The sequence below is a fragment of the Canis lupus genome, chromosome 6, assembly GCF_048164855.1.
Source record: "Canis lupus baileyi chromosome 6, mCanLup2.hap1, whole genome shotgun sequence".
Lineage (NCBI taxonomy): Eukaryota > Metazoa > Chordata > Mammalia > Carnivora > Canidae > Canis > Canis lupus.
In genome coordinates, this window is record NC_132843.1 from 4601889 (window position 1) to 4614658 (window position 12770).

The 12770-nt window shown below is 40.3% G+C and overlaps 1 protein-coding gene and 1 long non-coding RNA gene across 6 annotated transcripts in view; one reads left to right on the forward strand and one right to left on the reverse strand.

Annotated features, from left to right (window-relative positions):
- The window catches only part of PIEZO2 (piezo type mechanosensitive ion channel component 2), a 440944-nt gene that overhangs the window by 117242 nt on the left and 310932 nt on the right, over positions 1–12770 (forward strand). The window lies entirely within an intron of this gene.
- On the reverse strand, positions 1696–2664 carry LOC140634626 (uncharacterized). Its single transcript, XR_012032036.1, has 3 exons — positions 2470–2664; positions 2215–2378; positions 1696–1947 (listed from the first exon to the last, which is right to left on the reverse strand). It is a non-coding gene; the product is annotated as an uncharacterized lncRNA (long non-coding RNA).

Here is a 12770-nt window from a genome sequence, read left to right on the forward strand (position 1 = left end):
GTTCAGGAATGCGTTCAGCAGATCTGGGTCCTCCCTTGACAGGAGCTAAGAGATCAGGGTTCACAGTTAGCTCTTTCTGTTTGTTTTCATCTCTTCAGGTCTTATCCTCACTCTGGGGGCTGTTCCATCAGCCACCCCCTGTGTGTTCTGGCGCTTTCTTCAGTTTGCCTGAATTCCTCTCTATCATTAGAGTGTGATTGAGCTCACATTTCTTACACAATTGAGCAATTGACTGCTCTGTGATATTTCATTTATGTTGGTCTTGTGTCACCAAATAGTTTGTAAGGTGCTCTCCAGCAGAGCCAAATCTAATAAGCATAAATCCTGTACAGGACTTGGAAGGGATTTACACCAGTTCAGTTGCTGCCATAGATACTTATATTTGCTTCTTTCCAGGGGATTGGGCTTTCCTTTTTATCTCCTTCCTTCTGCATGAGTCAGTTCTACACACATTTAATAAATGCATCTTTTCCCCTCATCCTGTCAGGGAGCTGAAAATGCAGAGCTGAATGTGATGTGGTCTGTGTTTTAAGCCACTTACATGTTAGTTGGGGAGACAGATACATCAGGAATTAATTTAATACATGATACATAAGCAAAGCAATGTAATTTTTAAGACAGTGTTGGGGAGATATAAGTGAAGCATTTGAGCCTTTGGGAATTCAGGGGAAAGATTGAGCAGGTGAGGGGCAGTGGAGGGAGTTCTAGACAGAGGATGAAGCCCTAAGAAGCTAAGCAGTAGTTTGGTAAGTGGAGTTCAGTCTATCCAGAGCACTGGGAGGAGCACCGAGAGCAAAAATACATGCTTATCAGGGCCTTGCCCTTAGTTTGGTTTTACTATTTGCTAGTAGATTCCAGACAAGGAGTCCTAGAAGATGGAAATGTGGATGAGATCAGGTCACAGATTATGCCCAGGATCTTGGAGCTATCCAAGGCATCGAAGCCATGGAAGGGTTCTACGTACATGAGAATGGCTAACTTTGGGTAACATTGAGACCCAGGGAGGTTACCAGAAACATTGTTTCCATTCTGATACACTTTGGCTAGATTTGTTTAGTTGTGCAACAGACTCTAAATGCAACCACAGTTTCAAAATATTAATGAAAATAAGCATAATGTGTGAAAAAATTAAAGACAATCACCCAGAACAGCTCCAGACTGTGTGCTTTGTCATTTCTTTGGTGGCCTTGGGTATTAGTAATGGCTTCTGGTGCAACTTAAAAGCACATTCGTAAAGAAGGGGCTCATCAGGAGGGCTCCCCCACCCCCAGCTGAATACTAGAGAGATCCTTGTAAACTTGGAGGGCAGTGCATTCTCTTGGTCTCACTACCAACCAGTTGACAAGAATTGGGAGGGCCATCACTTCTGACCTGTAACTATGTGGAACCACTCTAAAAACGGGGCCCCAGCAGGGACTGGTGTCCCCTGAGGCTTGATGTTGAGTGGAACCCAGAGTTGAAAACATGTGGAATTAAGACTAGCTCCATCTTCTGCATTTACTGACTCAGCGAGAGTTGTGCACTATTCAACTGGGGCCAGCCAAATCTTCCCCCAGCCACTGCGTAGGGGAGAGTAAATTAGGGAACTTTCTCATTTTCTGAACAGTTGTCCATGGAGGGCCTGAGCTCCTTAAGGGGCCTCCTTTTGTGTCTTCACAGTCTTACTGAGGGCCAGGCATTCAGGAAATGTCAGAGTCAAAAACAGGGAGCCTTTTAATTCCAGAAAGGCAAAGAAACACATCCATCCTGGGATGGTGAAGGGAACAGAGTTCCCTGAGCTCTTCTGGGATAAGACCGCCAGCATTCCCCTTGCCCTTTGGAAGCCCACTGTCTCTTTCCAGGTTTTCCCTGTACTCCCTGGACTAGAGGAGTTGAGACCCGAGATCCTGGCTCCACTAGGAACTTGCTGTGCATCCGTGGGGAATCCTCTCAAACCCTGAATATTTCCTATAAGACAACAAATACACATGTCAGCCTTTACCTCACATAAGATTTGTCAGGATCAAAAACCATAAGACACATATATTGTTGACTTACTATTTAAAAGACACTGCTTCAAGAGTGTTATATATTTTATTTTGTTTTATTTTACTTTAAGAGTATTATATATTATTACAATATATAATATGACCAAAAAATGAGGAGGATATGTCAGTTACCATCTTTATTTTACAGATGATGAGGACAGAGGGTAGCAAAAGTGTAAGGACTCACCACTCTTAACTGTAGTTGCTGGGATGTGAATGAAGGCAGTTTGGCATAGATTACATTCCTCCTCACTACAGTCAGCCTCGCTCCCCCAAAGAGCTGACATCTACAGAAAAGCTTAGGTATAAAATGGAGGTCCACCTCACATGGTAGATATGTTCTGCGTTCACCTGTAAGGCAAAAATTACATACTGTAAATATTACTTTTAAAACTCTTAAATAGATATTAAATCTTTTCTCCTTTCTTCCCTCCCTCTTTACTTCTCCCCCATTCTTCTTTTTCCTTTTCTTTTGCAGCCAAGTACAGATATTTTTATTTATGTAATTAAACAGAATTGTGCACGCTGAAGCTCCAGTATTCTATTCACATGTAAGGTCATTATGTAGTTGTTATGGATTGAATTGTGCCCTTGAAGTTAGTATGTTGAAGCCATTGTCCCCATATGACTGTGTTGGGGGTGGGGCCGCTGTGGAGGTAATTAGGGTTATATGAGGTCATAAGGGCTTGCCCTAATCCAACAGGACTGCTTTCATAAGAGGAGGAGGAGAGATGAGAGACATTGCACACACACGGGTTGTCACACATCTCTCTGAGGACATAGCAAGACGGTAGCCATCTACAAGCCAAGGAGAGAAGCCTCAGGAGAAAATCCCTGCCAACACCTTGATTCTGAACTTCTAGCCCCCACATTTACTTGTGAGAAGGCATATTTCCAAGTCATTAGTGTGTGGTACTTTGTTATGACAGCCTGAGCAAATGAAAACAGTAGAAATATGCCTGACATACTGCCTTGCTCTTTACTGACTTTGCTTCTAGTGTAATTTTTAAAGAGTTCACTTTTTTTCCCCTCGGAACAATAACTGAGCAATTTTCTTGAGGATGCTGCTATTGTTGCACCCTGCCCAAAGATCATGCTATGCCACTGCATGCAGCCCTGCATGGGCAGGATGCCATGCCTCTAGGGATCCAAGAACTGGAAGCAGTGGCAACATCTATTCAATTGTAAACACCCTCCTCCTGCCCTACTCTTTCATGCAACCAGTCTGCTTGCCAAAAGTGAGTGAGCCTTGGTGGAGACAGGTCATAAGCATTGCAAACTTTGCAGCCATAGGAGATTGCAAACACCGGGTGAACGCATGGAGTTTGCTCATGAGCTGCTCTCCTGAGGACCCATCTTATTTTTTGGAAGCCTTGCTGAAGTGCTCGAGGAACAACTGGAAAAAGGAAAGGCCAAAAGATGTTGTCAAGTATACTGGGCTCCTGGACAATCGCTTTAAGGTTGAGATGAATGGCACCAAGTCTGGGCAGGGTGTTTCCCTCACTTATGTTTGTAATTCCCAGTTCTAGAATAATGCCTAGCACACTGGAGGTGTTCACATGTACACGCTGAGTAGATTGAGGTTATGAAGGTACCAATGTAAAGGACACAGGTTTCTCATTCATTCTTTCAGCAGTTTTAGTGTGGGCTAGATACTGAGATCTGAGGAAAAGGAAGTTCCCAGATGCCACATGTAGGGCTTTGATGACTCTGTGTCTCATCCTTGAGAATGCATGGCGGAGGAGGAAAGCCATCAGAGGATGGAGCATTAGGATATGCCCAGAAGCTCATCCCACATTCCCAACACCACACCAGTAAAGCATGCACATTGAGCCTGTGGGACCCAGAGGAGGAGAGAAGAAGACAGACATTCTTTCAGAAGCACCCAGACTGCATGGACTGCATGTGGTAGGATGCTTTCGTTGAAGGGAAAAGAAAGTGTTTTCTCCAGAGTGGAGGACATGGGGAAACTGGAAGTGACAACATTACTTTCCATTTCACTCCATGAAAAACCAGCTTGAGTTCTTCCAAGAGGGGATTACCCATTTCCTTGGCACCTATGATGGGCACCTTTGGGTTGAGTTATGATTTTGAGCTGGTTAAGGTGGTATAGTTCAGGAGCAGGTGGGAATGGTTGAAGTTTCCTTTTTTATGAACCAGAAAATAAGTGTAGACCCCTTCAGTGGGGTTTGGGTTTATCTCCTAGCCCAGACAACATGCTTCATATGGTGGAGCTACACCTGTTGGTGCTCCTGGACTAGGCAAGTATGTCCACTTCAGGATATGAAATAGTTGTAATCCCTCTCTGCTTTCTCACCTGTTCACTTCTTACACTTTTTTGTTTTTCTTTAGGGTTCATGTTTACTTATTTCTTTTATTTATTTTTTTTTGTTTTGAAAGACAACAAAAAAAAATAACTCAAAGTATAAGACAGAAGAATACGATAGCAGGTTAGTCACTTTCTTATAAAATAATGAATCTCAAGAATTCTTAAAGCTCCCTGTGAGGCCTTGGGCTTCAAGAAAGGATTATAGTAGTGAGACCCACTAACTGTTTAAGAATACAGGGCTCACTTTGTGAAATATAAAGTATGAGTTTGGCTGTCCCTTATTCCCAACTTCTATTTAGTGGTTAGAAAACTGCTAGAGACCTGTGATATTAATATTTTCAAAACACTACTCTGCAATTATGAGCAGTTTGGACAAGAGCTGTCTGCCATGATCTTATCCATAGCCCCAAGACCTATGAGTGTTACTTTTTTTCTAGAAAAATACAGTAATTCATCAGTGCCAGGCATAGACAGAAAAATGAGTATGTAAATGTGCAAATTAGAAATACCTAATTTTTGCATTTGACATGAACTTATCATGGGAAATAATTGTACCCCAAGTGCCAATTCAATGTAAGCCAAGCAAAGATATTAATATGGGAAGTTGCTTGGTAAAGACTGGTAGACCAACCAAAGCATTGGAGCCCTAGAACTCTGATAGTAATTCTGAGATTTTTTTTTTTTTGAGATGTTAATAGAGCCCATCAGACAGAGGACAACTGACTACAAGTTTTACAAACTATACTTGCATAAAATACGATTAAAAGTCACATCTAATCTTTGTAAAAGTATTCTGTTCTGTGTTGTCTTTCCTTTGCTGTGCTGAGGGGAAAGTTGCTTTTTTTGTTTTGTTTTGTTTTGTTTTAAGCATGTCTCCAAATCCCAAATTTTGACAACTAGGAAATTAAAGTTGAAGTGCCTAATTTGATTGATAGAAAGCATTTTTAAAAAATTTTTTAAAAATTTTATTTATTTATGATAGTCACACACAGAGAGAGAGAGGCAGAGACATAGGCAGAGGGAGAAGCAGGCTCCATGCACCGGGAGCCCGACGTGGGATTCGATCCCGGGTCTCCAGGATCACGCCCTGGGCCAAAGGCAGGCACTAAACCGCTGCGCCACCCAGGGTTCCCGATAGAAAGTATTTTTAAAAGAGAAAGTAGAAATTGGGTCAAATGAAGATTAAATAAAATCAGCCCACCCCCCAAAAAAATCAGCCCCAAAGGGAGTTCTGCTTACATTGCACAAAACAGTGGTTGTGCACATAACAGGCACTATATTAGGGCTGAGATGTGTCTTGTCTTTGTGGATTTACTCTTTAGTGAGAGCTAATCAACAAGGAAGTGATTAAGTACATAATTCCATTAGATAGTGTAACTAGTGCTATGAAGAAAAGAAGCAGAGTGATGAGATAGAAGGTTTATCAATCACTTTATGCTGCATAACAAACAATCACAATGTCCCAGTGATATACAAAAATCAGCATTTCATAGCAGCGATATCCACAATAGCCAAACTGTAGAAGGAGCCAAGATGTTTATGGACAGATGAATGGATAAAGAAAATGTGGTGTATATACACAATGAAGTATTATGCAGCCATCAAAAAGGATGGAATCTTACCATTAACATCGACGTGGATGGAACTAGAGTCTTATGCTGAATTAAATAAGCCAATCAGAGAAAGACAATTTTTATATGATCTCACTTGTATGTGGACTATAGGAAAGAGCACAGAGGATTCTGATTTCTGAATGCAAAATCAGAGACTGAGACAAACCATGAAAGACTCTTAACTATGAGAAACAAACTGAGGGTTGCTTTAGGGGAGGTTGAGGGGGATGGGGTAACTGGGTGATAGGCATTAAGGAGATCATATAATGTGATGATCACTGGATGTTATATGCAACTGATCAATTGAACGCTACATCTGAAACCAATGATGTATTATTATATGTTGGCTACTTGAATTTGAATGAAAAGAAAATAGAAATCAGCATTTCTTCCTAATTTCTGTGTATAGGGGCAAGGAACTAAGGACATTCTGTCCAGTTTGAAGTCCAGCAAGGGCACCAACATCAAACACTGCTACCAGGCTGAGAGAAGCTAGAAAAATGTTTTGTGTGACATTGGAAGACCTCACAGAGGAACAGACATTTAGATAAAAACTTGAAGGAGGGAGAGCAGCTAGTCATGCTGACATGGTACACATTTATGGTGTAAACTCTGGATGAGTTTACCACCCAGGAAGTACAAAAGTTCTCAGGTAGTAAAAGGCTTACCTTATTCCCATGATGTGAAAGGAAGCCCATATTGATGATGGAGAACAATATGAGATCAGTATGAGAACAACATGGAAAAGTTGGCACTGGGGATCTTGTAGGCCTTGGTAGGGAGTTTTAATTTCATTCTCAATGCTATGGGGTATCTTGAATGGTTTTAAGTAGGGGATTGTGTGAGAAAATCAATGTCTTTATAGGACCTCTATCAAAACTGGTATGGGAGTGAAAAAGGTCCCAGGGAGACTCCTTAGAAGGCTGTTGCTTTCCACAGTTCAGGACAGAGGTGGTGGTGGCTTGGGCTCACTGTTCAGTGGAGACGTCAGTGCATATGGGGGAGAGGATGGATTAGTGGACATTTGGGAGGTAACTCAGCAGGTTTTGGGGATGGATTGGATGTGGAGTATGATGGAAGCAGAAAAGTCAAGAATTTCTCCTGAGTTTTTGCATTGATCAAGTAGATGGATTATGCTGATATTTACTGAGAATGAAAGAAATAAGTGGGGAAGTGCTTTGGGATAGAATTAAGAGATTCACTTTTGGTCCGTTCTATTAAAGATAACTGCTATGAGTTGAATTGTGCCTCAAAAAGATATGGTGACATCCTAATCCACAGTACCTCAGTGTGTGACCTTATATTTTTTAAGATTTAAGGTTTAGTTTTCATACCTGTATCTATATCTATATCTATATCTATATCTATATCTATATCTATCTATCTATAGAGAGAAAACAAGCTGGGGGAGGAGCAGAGGGAGAGAGACAAGCAGATTCAGTGCTGAAGACAGAACCTGACACAGGGCCTGATCCCACTACCCTGAGATCATGACCTGAGCCAAAATCAAGAGTCAGACCTTAACTCACTGATCCACCCAGGTGCCCCAGTGTATGACCTTATTTGGAAACCAGGTCATTGGATATGTTATTAGTTAAGATAAGGTCATACTGGAGTAGATGGGCCCTAATCCAATATGACTGGTGTCCTTAAAAGAAGATAGAGAGACATGGACACACATACACACAGTACTACATCATTACTGAGACAGAGATCACAGTGATGCAGCTGTAAGACGAGGAACACCAGTGTTGCTGGCCACCCCAGACGCTAGAAGAGGCATGGGACAATTCTACCCTCACACCTTCAGAGAGATAAAGGCTGACAACCTAACTGCAGACTTCCAGCCTCCAGAACTATGAGGCAATGTATTTCTGGGGTTTAGGACACCTAATTTGTAGTACTTTGTTATGGCGGCCACAAGAAGCTAATATAATGCCTAAAACGGTGGTTTGTTACAAAAGTCTGTGTGGGCTAAGAGAAAGAGGTCTGAATCTGAGGATGAGTGAATCCATCAGTGCAAAGACCCTAAGGGGAACGTTCCAGGCAGAGTGAAGAGCACTTGTTTAGGCAGCATGTTGCTATCTCATTTGTACTTAGGAATTATTATGTGATGCAACTATCAAAAACGCTAAGAAAATAAATAGGAATGAAGTTTTATAGCATGTTTCCCATTCCTGGAATGGTTGAAATAGAAATTTTATATTATATTATATATATTATATTATATTATATTATATTATATTATATACCCAGTGAATATAAGAAAAATCAGGCTTTAATAACAATTGCCTACTTGCAATGAAATGTGTTAGGGTGAGAGTCATTTGCACTTCTTCAGAGTATTAAAAATACCCGTTTTCAGAATCAGTAAGGAGGTTGTCTACTGAAGAACTCTCTTCTTAATGCTGACGTTTCCTACATTACTATGAAGAAGTCACTTTGTTTCTACTTAAATACTTCCGGTCAGATAAGGAACTCATTGACTTCCAGGCAGCTCAACCATTTGACATTTAGATGTTTGACCTTAGAGAGCAAAACACATCTTTTAATGACTTCAGCAATTTTCCTGAGTTCTGTTTTTTGAAAATCTCAAAGTTAAATTCCATTTCTCATCACTTGGAAAGCCATTTAGATGTGTGAATGCTGCTTTCTGGTGAGAATTTTCCCTAGCTTGGTGTGCCAGAGTTTTCTATCCAAGTTTGTTTCTGGCTCCCACCAACTCTCTGGGCTTCCCGGCCCTCCTTTCAGCTCACCAGCATCTCTCCCAGCTCTGGGTTTAAACACCAGCAGGTCAGAGACTTCTGTTAAAAATCAATACTGAGGGGAGAAGGAAATAACAAAAGGCACTGAGCATGAAAGAATGAACTTTTCCCATGTATGAAATAAAAAAAAAGAGCTAAATAAATATATAAAATCTGCTTCCAATGAACAAAAACTGAAAGGGACTGTCTCCAATGAAAATATACTCTATACCTGGAAACAGTTTTTATAATTGAAAGTGATCTAGGCCACGTGTCTGTTGTTACACGTTTTTGCTTTTGCCCTTCCTAGAGCTCAATCTGTATACAATTTCTGCGTCTCTTTCTTTACCACCTGATCACTTGTTTTCCTGAATACCTTGTTGCTTGTTTTTGATGAACTAACTACATTTTTTTTTTCTGGCTTTATCCTCTGTTGAGTGCTTTGGTCTCCTAAGTTCTTGTGGAGGCTCCCCAGAGTTCACTTTCTCTCCTGGAGAGAATTGTGAATTGAATTGTCTGGGCTTTTGTTTGTTGTTTGTTTGTTTAATACCCTTTTTTTTTTATTGGTGTTCAATTTACTAACATACAGAATAACCCCCAGTGCCCGTCACCCACTCACTCCCACCCCCCGCCCTCCTCCCCTTCTACCACCCCTAGTTCGTTTCCCAGAGTTAGCAGTCTTTACGTTCTGTCTCCCTTTCTGATATTTCCCACACATTTCTTCTCCCTTCCCTTATTTTCCCTTTCACTATTATTTATATTTCCCAAATGAATGAGAACATATAATGTTTGTCCTTCTCCGACTGACTTACTTCACTCAGCATAATACCCTCCAGTTCCATCCACGTTGAAGCAAATGGTGGGTATTTGTCATTTCTAATAGATCTATAAAGAGCTTATTAAACTCAACACCAAAGAAACAAACAATCCAATCATGAAATGGGCAAAAGACATGAACAGAAATCTCACAGAGGAAGACATAGACATGGCCAACATGCATATGTTTGTTTGTTTAATACCCTTTATTCTTACCTGTGGCTTTCCTGTTTCCTTTTTCTGTCTGTGCCTCTTTCTTGCTCCTGTTTTCTGTACCTTAATTGTTCACATCTGTCCAGATATTATGATCATATTCCTAGTCATTCTGTCTGTCCCCTTTTTGCCACTCAACCTGTTTCTCTCCCCGTGGGTATCCAGCTCTCTAGAGTCACTGAAGGTTTATTTCCTTCCTTCCACTCACAGTACTGATTACGTTTGCTACATAGAGGCATAAACACAGGTTAATAAGAGTTTCTGTTGTCCTTGTTGATTTTGGTGTACCAGAGTGATGGGAAAGAGGAAGAAACAACTGAGGTGAGGGAAGAAAAGGACAAGCAAGGCAAGATGGAAGAGGGTGCCCGATGCCTGGCTGACTGTCACTAACGCAGAGCTGATTTTCAAAGGCTGAAGTTGTGACTGAAACAAGGACATGTAACAAAATACCTGGAAAGTATTCTCCCATCTTCAAAATAATATCTAAAATACAAAGTTGGGGACAGCCCAGGTGGCTCAGCAGTTTAGGGCCACCTTCAGTCCAGGGCCTGATTCTGGAGACTCAGGATTGAGTCCCGCATGGGGCTCCCTGCATGGAGCCTGCTTCTCCCTCTGCCTGTATCTCTGCCTCTGTCTCTCTCTCTCTCTCTCTCTCTCTCTGTCTCTCATTAATAAATAAAATAAAATCTTAAAATAAGATAAAATAAGATAAAATACAAAGTTGAACACACATGAATCTGTACCCAGTTCTGACTGAAACTGTGCATCTTCAGGGGTTTTCACTGTGTGTATGTGTGAATGTGTGTGTGTGTCTGGCTCATAATTTTCCATTAGGACTTCAAGTCTGCTGTAGAGGGCCATGCAAGTAAACAGAAATGAAGTATTATACATGCCATTTTTTTTTCTCTGTTCTGTAGCTTCAGGTATGATGGAATTCTGCCCTGTTTCCCTCAAGGTCAAACAAGTGAACAAAGTAGGTAAAGTGATAAGTCTTTATTGCCAGAGAATATTCTTTTTAAATTTCTAGATGAAATCAGGGAGATTTGGTGATGCTGGGACTCTGGAGCGTAGGAGAGGCCCAGGTGTCTGTCATTTGGATTTGCAACAACACCTGAAGCAAGTGATGGGGCCTCCAAGCTGCTAATGCCAACAGATGTTGTGGATTTCATTAGGGACTGAGTAGGTGGTCTCTATATTCTTGACTTGATAAACCATCCTTTACCTTTTCCTCCTCTGGGCTTCTTAACCCACTTGCAAGATGTTCTTAAAGTCACATTAGCTCTCTGGTATCACTTGTATAAAACTTGGGAGAATTTTGGAACTTTATGTTTTTGAATGACCTCTGTTTGAGGAGGACTAACACATTTGAGGATTGAAACAGTACAGTCTTGGGTGCCATCCAGCTATTAGAAGTCTCTTTAATATGTTTTATCTAAATGTTAGATTTCCCATATTACCACTTTAAAGAGTTCATTTAGTTTCTCATTGAGGCCTACATCAGACCACCCACATGGGCTGTAATGCTCCTAATGAATTAGGATGTTGCATTCCATTGTTCACCATTATATGGTTGGCTCTGGAACTGGTAGGGGTAGCAGCTGATCCATCTGCTCTATTTACAACCTCCCAAATTATTTAAAAATGCAGATTTTTCTGTTTGGGTGATTTAGAATTAATGAGTAAAGTATAATAGAAAATGGCAAAGTCAAGGTCAAATGTTGATGTGACCTATTTTTTCCTACTGCTGCTATAAAGAGTTACCACAAACTTTATGTCATAAAACAACATAAATATATTCTCCTATGGTTCTGGAGGTCTGATGTCTGAAATGGGCTAAAATTAAGGGCTCTTCTGCCTCCTGGAGGCTCAGGAGAGGACCCATTTTCTTCTCATTTTCAGCTTCTAGAAGCTTCCAGGGCATTTTGTTTTTTGGCTCATGGCCCCTTCCATCTGTCCTGCTCACAATGTCATCTTTTTTCTTGCCTTCATCTTAACCTGGTAAGTGCCTTTGTGATGACACTGGACCTGCCAGGATAATTCAGGCTCATCTCCCCATCTCAAATTCTTTAACTTAATCACATCTGCAAAGTCCTTTTTGACAAGTAAGGGAACATATTTTCAGATTCTGGGGATTAGGGTGTGGGCATCCTCAAGGACCATTATTTAGCCAAGTAACTTTTCAAATGGATAATGAAGAAATAAAAGATTTAATCAGAAAATTGTAGAATATATGAATAATGTAATGTTTTGGAAGAATACACTGATAACCAATGCCAATACAAGTCAAATTAAATATTACATTAGTTTACAGACTAATGAATAAAAAAAGGATGGTCATCCATTTTCTGGTTTAAAGATTTTTTTTTTTTTACATGATGTGATATAATGAGAAATGCAAAAAAAAAAAAAAATCAACTTAAATCACCACCTGAGCTGGCAGCCTAGTATGTACCAGGAAAATCAGACATTTACATTTAAATTGCTCATACAAGTTTTTACATCTCTCTAATTACTAAATAGCAATGAAGCCTAATTAAAGACTTTTAGCATCTAGAGGAGTTTAATAGGCTTTTCACAGTGTCTATGGAGAGTGGACATAAGGTGAATAAGGACTGAATGGCTGTATGTGTCCTAGGTGCTGGGAATATAGATGATTTCTGTACCTTAGTTTGAGGATGTGTGGTACTTGAGAAAAAACCTGCTTATTAAACGTTGTGGATAGATGCTTTAGCTCACATTTAGATGTCTAATGGAGCACTTAAGGCAGTCAAAGAGGATGCTGAAAATGATTTTCTAAAGTTATAAGTAACAATCATTCAGGTTTATGTACTTTTGAAATTATTTTACCTTCAAGAATAGAACACAACCTAGAACTTTTTTTTTTTCCTTTTGCTAAGGGACTGTGCAATGAAATCCATTGGTAACATACCTGTTTTCAATTATAAGAATGTTTATATTTAATTGTTTGATGGCCCTAGATATATCAAGTATTGTAGCTTTACTTTTCCTTGGGAATGCAAGTCAAAAA